At 47.7% G+C, this 9,121-nt stretch overlaps 3 non-coding genes across 3 annotated transcripts; all 3 read right to left on the reverse strand.

Moving 5' to 3' along the window:
* Window positions 1-786: 786 nt before the first annotated feature.
* trnas-aga lies at window positions 787-868 on the reverse strand. The gene has a single exon. It is a non-coding gene; the product is annotated as a tRNA-Ser (tRNA).
* Window positions 869-2,348: 1,480 nt separating this feature from the next.
* trnal-uaa lies at window positions 2,349-2,430 on the reverse strand. The gene has a single exon. It is a non-coding gene; the product is annotated as a tRNA-Leu (tRNA).
* Window positions 2,431-2,606: 176 nt separating this feature from the next.
* trnas-aga lies at window positions 2,607-2,688 on the reverse strand. Its single transcript has one exon. It is a non-coding gene; the product is annotated as a tRNA-Ser (tRNA).
* Between the last annotated feature and the right edge of the window lie 6,433 nt (window positions 2,689-9,121).

A 9,121-nucleotide genomic window follows, 5' to 3' on the forward strand; every position in this document is an offset into this window, starting at 1 on the left:
GTTATTGCTGAGATATTAAACAGGACCCCATGATGGTGCCCTAGGGAGCTTTTCGGAATAGCCGAACTACCACTCTATCGTTTTTCATGGGTACGAGCAAGGGGTCTGGAGATTGTGTGTGTGTGTGTGTGTGTGTACATTGGTGTTTGTGTGCGTATGCATGAGTATGTATTAGTTTATGTGTGCTCATACATCATTGCATTCACATCTCTCTGTACTACACGTACTCCGGCAGGATTCGAACCTGGGCAGGGAGTCCCCAGCTGATTTTTTAGCCTACCCAGTGACACATTTCTAGTCACATCCAGAAACATAACTGTTCTGACATCCTGAAGCAAAGTTTTAACCTGAAAAGTTTTTCCAAAAACGCAGTAGGCTGGGGGTGTGTGTGTGTGTGGGGGGCTGGGGGGCTGGGGGGCTGGGGGGCGGGGGGGTTGAAATGCATAGACCCTGAGAACTGCAATCCTCTTGGGGGTCTGGGGGCATGACCCCCCCCCCCCTCAGAATTATTTGTTTTTAATGAACAGCTGTGTAATGATAATGTCTGGTGAATTCTGGTGAAGTGGAAAATACTTTGGACTACTGAGTATATCTCAATCACAACATGAAATCCCCATCTTGATTGTATGAAATTATTTTTCTTATCAGCCCTGGGTGGGGGGGGTATTGGGGGGGATATCTCTGGTCCCAGGTGTAATTAATTTCATAAAAGATAATCGGTGTACAAAAACGCTTGATAATCACAAACAACCCTGCTAATATTACTTACTCCTAAAATAGACTCCACGTAGTCGGCAGGATTCGAACCTGCGCGGGGAGACCCCAATGGATTTCTAGTCCATCGCCTTAACCACTCGGCCACGACTACCTATGTCAACAAGGGCCCAGCTGAAGCCTTCCCACTCTCTGAAGGGTAGCTGCCAGAAGTGAGAGTCAAACACAGCCCTCCAGAAGAGACTCAGTCCGGCTCTTTCCAGTCACTTATTTTATCCATCCTTGTCTACTCGGCCCTTGCCTGACTCGGAAATTAACTGAGGTCCACCATCTTCAAGGATATTCCGACCCGTTGAATGCTCCTCGGAGGAGCTAGGAGCGAGGAGCTAGGAGGCTCCCGAAGGATGCTTGAGCAAGGAAACACAAGTACATCCTTCCGGAGGTGTTTTTTATTAACTGCGTGACATATGAAATAATCGACCTGTGGATCCACCTCTCCCTGTCTGCCACGTATGTCTGTGTAACATGACGTAGGGTCCTCAGGTCTCACCCATTCCGATCTGACATTGGGGCAACATTAGTATTGCATTATGGGAAAGTAGGAGTCTGAGGATGGTGATTCAGTTGTGGAGATCCCCGTTCCTAGAGGGCATGAATGCATTTCTATGCAGGCTTTTGTTAGCGCCAGCCATGCTGGATACATTAGCAACACATTAGCTTACATTAGTGACAATAAGCTAAATTTGCAACACATCCACAGCAGTTCACTCATATGAACTCAGGAACAGACATCAGCTGTAATTTCTGTACTACTGAATAACAGTACTGAAAATGTTAAATCACATAAATGATTATGGTAATTATATGTCTAAGAAAAGAATTTGGCACAACATTTAGACACAGATATAAGTGTCCAAATCGGAGATTCGTCACTTCCGAATCTCCGATTTTAATCCTTTATTTTCCATATATATATATAAAAGTGAGTTTCCATGGTAACAAGACCCTGTATTTTCCTGGAGCACAGAGCCGGGTGTGTTCGTTCTGGAGCCCTGCTGTCTGACTGGCTGTTGGGGCATTGTTTGTCTAACCCCCTCAGGGGCACAAGTTCAGCGCAGGCTATCTCTGTCTGCCATCTTCCACTCTCACGCCAGAACCAGACTTACTGGACCTTGTGTGGGGTCTACCCAGTTTCCAACTGTACATTAATGGATAAAACAATAAATATTTTGTTTTACACATAAATATCCAGCCTGCAGAAAATGCGTGGACCTTAATGCAGCACCAGGTCAAAATGAGTCATCATCTCACTTAGCACAAGATGGCTGCTCTGGCTCTTATTATGGCTTAGAGATGGGGCGTCAAACTCCAGTCCTGGAGGGCTGCAGTGTCTGCAAGTATTTGTGGTTTCCTTTCAATAAGCTGCCATCAAGGCCTTGAGAACAAAGTGACTAAAGTCAATCAAAGACTTGTGCTGAAATACACCAAAAGTTTGTTTTATACTCCTGGCTTAGAAGCGATGTAGTCTCTGCACACAGTACAACAATTCCATGTTAGTGTCAGATTCAAACCAACACCTCCAGAAGACACAGCATCACAGCTGCTCTTAGCCATCGAGACTCAGAATTAAACAGCGTAGTCGGCAGGATTCGAACCTGCGCGGGGAGACCCCAGTGGATTTTAAGTCCATCGCCTTAACCACTCGGCCACGACTACTTGCATGCGGGGCTTTAGTAGTTGCTGTCAGGAGTGGGACTTGAACCCATGAAGCCAAAAGAAAGAAAATGTCACATAAATACCACACCTGAGAATTCAAGCGTCATAGTTAAAGTCTTTTCTGCAGAATACATGAGGAAGTCTGCAAATATCACTTGCAACTAAAACACACAACACGTAGTCGGCAGGATTCGAACCTGCGCGGGGAGACCCCAATGGATTTCTAGTCCATCGCCTTAACCACTCGGCCACGACTACTCTCCGGTGTTTGCTGTCCATAGAGGAAATGTTATTCTTCACGCACATCCAGAAAACCAACAGTTCTCACTTTCTGACTGGCTGGGATTCCAAACCACGTCTTCTGAAGGGACTGCAACCTGAACGCAGCATCATAAACCACTTCGAGGTCCTAGGTCCCTTCTCCGTCTACTTTGGTGGGACCCGTCCAACAATCCAAGAACTCAATGACTACCTTGAGTTCCACACTGGTTGACCAGTCTCCTTTCTTTACCCACACTCTCCTGAGCTATCACTAGTATTCTACTCCTCAGTTGCATTCAGTTACTTCAAAAAAGCATTCTTCCTCATCCCTTCTCGACCCAGAAATGGATAACTGGCCGCCATCCCACAGAAGATTTTAATTGTATAATAAATAATGGAAGGAAACATGACCTTGTTTGGCTTCTTCAGTGAAGGATACCAGAATCTGTAGGCTTAGTATTATCCTGTCTGCAAGACTTCAAGTCCCATGAGGCTTTGCCTGATGAAAACAATTGCGCCCTACGGCTGTGGAGCCTTGTTTGAACATGAATATGGTCTTTATCAATGACTACCTTTATCAACCCAATCACTCAGGACCCCCTGTGATGTGATCATTGCCTTTTGTAAAGCCCATGGACATTAAATGTGGTGCAAAAAGCACTTAGCAGGGAGCTAAGTCCTTTTTTTTTCATCAGTTCCAAAGACGCAGTGGGGCCAGTCATGGAAAGATGAGGAGAGAACTGTGGATAGAGTGACAGAAGAGAGGGAGACTCCCCAGGGAAACTCCCCAGCAGGAAGTCTTCCAGACACGGCCACCGTGGACTCTCACCACCACCATCTTAGCCCAGCTGGTCATCGTGGGATGTTTTTTTTTGACCCATTACAAATTTGTTTGAGCCGGCGATAAAAGAAGACTCAGGACATATTGGGTCACTAGCCCACAGTCCACCCACCCAACTCCCAAACTTTTTTAGAGGGGGGGGGGGATTCCCCGGCCTCATTCTGTCATCCTGGTTACAGGCCCATGGCTTGTGAGTGTCCTCAACCTTATTTGAATTACTTCTGAACAGTTATGATTTTAAATAGCATTATACATGGTGAAATTCCCGGGCCCAGGACAAAATTATGTTATCATATTGTTTCTGGACCCCCGAGACAATAATATTTACCACGAGTTCACAGACCATTGGGCCCCCAACTCCACCCCACCCCACCCCACCCCACCCCACCCCCTCCAGGGCCTAGAACAACATATCATGTGCGGGCAACTACCCTTTGACCTGCTCGGTGTATCTTTTGTGGATCATTTGTGTTTCTGTGTAACGGAATCAGAGAGCAGTGCTTGCGGGACACATTCACCGAAAAACAAAGATTAAGCGAAGTTCGAGCTCATCAGAGATGCGGAGATCTGCCGGATGCGTACGTACAAGCAAACACAATCACGCACGCGTGGTTCGGCACGTATTTTAAACGGCACCACGGAGAGCACAGTCGGTCTTTTTTCCCCAGTGGAATTTGGGGCTGACCTTGTGCCAGTTTGCCGGCCACGCCCTTGAATTTACGTCCGCCTCTTTTAAGAGAGTCGAGTACAGAAGAGGTTGGTGTTAGACCTGTTTGTTTACCCTCGGTGTGTGTGTGTGAAGATGAGAGGTGGACAGCCGCTTAAACTGGCTTCCAGAGTGTTTATTTAATTCCCCCCTGTGGGCACACTTGCCCCCCTGAGCCCTGGTGCCATTCAATCTGTCTGTTTACGAAACTCAAAGTGCGCCATGTAAGAGTCAAGGAAAGCAGGGGCATAAAATATTTTTTTGCTTCACCGCAAAAAAAAAAGGTAAACGAAACATTAATATTTTAGGACAGGATGTTTCTGGGGATTTATTTTTGGTCGGGAAGATCTGAGGAACAAGGTACAGTAATAGCAGCGTGTGTGCTAGCTTATTGGATGTATTCTGTTTCCCTGTTTATTCCAGTGAGCAGCTTCATACTGGCAAGAAAATGCAACACCAAAAACAAAAAACCCAGTAATAGAAGGCACCGAAATGCGCAACTAAATGTCGGTCACTCTTTTTAGAGCATAAAATCTCCACAATCTCCTCTAAACTGAACACAGCAGAACTGTGATCGCTGCTGTGTTTGTTGTGCTTGTTGTTATCTTTTATGCTTTGTGTCTGGAGGACCAAAGCATAAAGTCTCTGATGTCTTTGCAGTCCAATCGCTCAGAGGCTGCGGAGTGCCTGTCTTAACATGCAGACTCGGTCTGGGATTTCCGGAAGTCCTCATTTGTTCCCCGCAGTTTGATCTGCATCAAAATCCTTTTCAACGCAATTTGAATGGCTCTCTTACCGGGAAGTCTGTAGAATCTGATCCATGAGAATACGCTTTTCTTCTTAAGCCCCTTTCAACAGCCCCGAGGCGTGGAGTGAAATACATGCAGTGTGGTGTGTAGCAATTGCTTCATTTCGGTCAATAACAAGAAACACATGGCGCTCGACAGGATAAGCCCCGATGATTACCACGGTAACAATTAAACCTGAGAAAATGTGAGGGGCAGCCCCACCGGAGGACACAGGAGATGAGCGGTTGGTGATGGGACGTCCATTTTGGAGGTGGGGGTGGAGGGGGGGGTTGGGGTAGGAAATAGCATTGAGTTGAATGATGACACAATGCCTTTGTCCAGTGCTAACTCACTTTTGCACAGGGGGGCAGTGCTGCTGTGATCACAGACTGTGGGGGGTGGGGGTTGGTACTTCGACCTCCGACCAGTGAGGGGGGACCATGAATAAATAAAAACATTTGGGGCTGAGCGAAACATATCTTGGAATTTTACACCTCCAACCCCTGACCCCCTGAGTGTCCTGCACATCTGATACTGTCTTGTCTACATGGGAGAGGGCTGGAAAGGGTCAGAAGAGAAACTTAAGAAGAGAGGAGATGTTTCGCATACAGTCCTTCCTGTTATTTACTAAGCTGGAGGGAAATGGCAGTGTGGAATGGACAGAATGACACAGGACAGTGGTTAGGCAACTTCAGTTGCACAGCAGAGATGGTATGTTGATGAGTGAGATTTGAACTGACATCCAGTAAGATGGAGCAACCATCCCTTCCTTTTCAGACCCACCCTTGAAAAAGAGGAACGTGGACCCCAGAGCAGTGCCCCCCCCCCCCCCAAAAAAACAAAACATGCATGGGTGTGGTGGTGAACCCTCCCCCTCACCCACTGCTCTAAGGTTCCACATCTGAGTCTGAGTGGAATCAGTCATCTCCCACCCCCGGTGAACGACCTCATTACATACATCCATGAACCCCGCCCCCTCTCCCCCCCCCCCCCCAACTCCCCCAACCACTGGGGACTGTGAGAGAATGTGCCAGATCTGTGTGTGCTCCGGGGGTGTGTGTGATAGGACTACTACACTCTCACACGAAAAAAGGAGAGAACGCACGTCATCAAGATCCACAGACTGAGCTGAGACTTGAGCAGTTTATTTATTTTTATTTTTTTTTTATCAACAGCTGCAATGGAAAACAAAAAAGAGAAAAGCTTTTTTTCCCCTCACTGAGCATTTGAAATATTATATGTGAGGCCTTGATTACACAATGAGGAACAGAATTAACTGTCATTTATAATTTGTTCAGTTTGAAGAGGGGGGCCCATGAGCTGTGCTTCTGGGTATGCGGGTCACAGTGAAGTGGTCCCCCAGACATCTCAGCCGACACTCCCCCACAGAAATCTCGCCCACCAGCAACACAGAGAGACTTCCTGAACTCCCCCCCCCCCCAACCCACCATGAGAGCTGGCTGGAACAGGGCAGACTCATTTCTGAGTAGTTCGTCATCCACTCCATTTTGCAGAGTCAGGGGGGTGGGTGGTGAAAAAACATTTCTTCGGCTTCACACAACACCTTAAACAGACATCAGCTATTCGGTCTCTTTGTCTTCATTCCTTCTTAGGGCAACCTCTCTCTGATTCTGTCTTAAAAATGTTCAGACACAGTCTCATTTTCATCCATCCGAGAAAAAAACCAGTGCTTTCCTTAGTTTTGAAATATTTCTGCCCAGGATGGTTTCATTGCCTTATGACATCACCATGACGCTATGGAGTGCCAATCCTTTCATGGTCTTGAGAACCGTGGTCTTTAAGAAACAAAATGGTTGCTCATCCAAAACATTGCAGTTCACCTGATATCCAGCCGCCCCCCCCCCCCAGACTTGGTCACGTCTCTCTACCATTCATAGTCCTCTGCTGGCTACTGATATCGACTTGCATCAAGTTCAAAAACCGCAAAGTCACGGCTTGAAGAGATAATCGGACCTTACAAACCAGTCAGACCCTACAGACCAGAACTCACTTCCTGCCTACCTGCCTTTCCCATTGATGTTTCCAGTCTATTCAGGCCCCTCCCACGACAGTTGGGACGGCAGAAACCCTCCCCATCTTCCCACACAAATCAAAGACCTGCCTCTTCATGGCTCCCCTGGCCCTCTTTACCCGTTTTCTTTTCCTTTTTTGACTCCAGAGACTAACACTGACGTTCGCCACTTTTGGAAGTCGCTCTGTAATTCTGCCAAGTGCGAGTAATGTAGTGTAATTTAATGTAATTGGCTCATGGTTTATGTGGATTTAGTGGCTGTCGCATAAACCTGAGAACCCGAATGCATATTGCAACAAAAAAACCTGTTAATTAATGAGACTGTTTGCGTTCAAAATAGTTCAAAATTTATGACTGACCTTTGACCTTGCAGCCAAACTCGGCGACCCCAAAACTTTTTCACGTGCCACGTTCCAAAACACCAAGCATATGATAGACTTGAGTATATGATTTCAGTTGAGTCCCTGCTATGAGCCACCAGAATCTGAATAAAATCGAGTACTTAGAGAGGAGCTTGCATGATCCTGTGTGTGCATATTGTATGTGAAAGAAAGAATGAAAGAAAGAAAGAATAAATTTGTTTCCTTTTCAGTCTTTCATTCTTTCTTCAGCCACACAGGAATCATGCAGAAAGCCGAGAGGGGAAGGAATTGAAAGTGAGCGGTCGTGCTCTGCACGTGACATCTGGATTCTCCCGGGCCTGGGATCCCTTCCAGAGGGTCTGTGGGGTGACGCGCCGCACCCCACACCGAAGCTGTCCACCCCCCCCCCCCCCCCCCCCCCCCCCCCGCCGCCCCCCCCCCCCCCCCCCCCCCCCCCCCCTCCCCGCCCCGGGGACTCTCACCCTCGCGTCCGCGTGACTCCGACCTCACCCTCGCCCTCACCCTCGCCCCCTCATCCCACATCCCGGACCCCACGCTGCCAGAACAACATGGGCGTGTCCCCCCCGGCGCGGCCCAAACCAGGAGCGGGATCGCCTCCAGCTGCCGAACGGGTAGCCCTGTTTCCCCGTTCCGTCTCTCTCCCTGCTATTACGCATATTTATAGATCAGGCCCCGCTTAAATGTGGCCACTGAGCTAAGCCTTCAAAAAGCTCTGTGGTTCCCAAACACAAAACACGTCTACGAAGCGAAATCTGGTGCCTGGGGGATTCCTTTAGTATCATACTGGTCCATGCAGGCCCGCAGATCTGAGGTGCTTATCAACAAAGGCCGTGAATTTTATCAAACAGAAGAGGGCCTGGCAGAGGTGATTGTGGCCACATTGAAGTGAGGACTGTTAACATTTGAAAAGTGACAGTTAAACTGTAGTTTTTAAAAAATAACTTTCAGTTTCTGCCCCGTAGCTTTTCTTGGGCTCCGTGTACAAGTCTCTGCTCCAGGATTATGAGGCGCGTTCTTCCCCCAAAACAGCCCGTTTTAGGGGGCCAGTCTGAAGGAGGGGCGGGGGGGGGGAGGCTGTAAAAACAAAGACCTCTGCTCTGCTCTGCTTACTGGTCATCTGGATAAACATGGTCGGAGTATCAGAGGAGATTTCTCCAGCTCCTAAACAAGCACTCATAATGCAGGTCCAGGTCCATGTGTGCGTACACATCCGCTCATTTCCACCCTGTTTTATGTCTCTCTCTCAGAGAAACATTTTTCCATAATTCTTGTAACTATAGCTGTATTGTGTAAGCAACTGTTATTGAGCAGTGGCGCCTCTAAATAAGCCAAAATCTACAGTTAACTACACCCCTCCCCCCTCCCATTACTTTTTATTTACCTGCTTCCCCTGTCTGTGGGTCACACACTCTCAGTTCAATTCAATTTTATTTGTATAGCACTTATAGCAAATGGCATTGTCACAAAACAGCTTTACTGAGATCCGGGCCTGAGCCCCCCAACAGCAGGCCAAGGGCGACAGTGGAAAGGAAAAACTCCCTGGCTGGTAACAGGAAGAAACCTTGAGCAGAACCTGACTGAGAGGGGGGAGCCCATCTGCTGCGGGCTGGCATTGGGTAATTGGAAAATGGCTGATTACATAATGCATGTATAATAAACAGAGAAATGACAGTGCATAGA

The sequence above is a fragment of the Anguilla anguilla genome, chromosome 3 (genome assembly GCF_013347855.1).
Source record: "Anguilla anguilla isolate fAngAng1 chromosome 3, fAngAng1.pri, whole genome shotgun sequence".
NCBI lineage: Eukaryota > Metazoa > Chordata > Actinopteri > Anguilliformes > Anguillidae > Anguilla > Anguilla anguilla.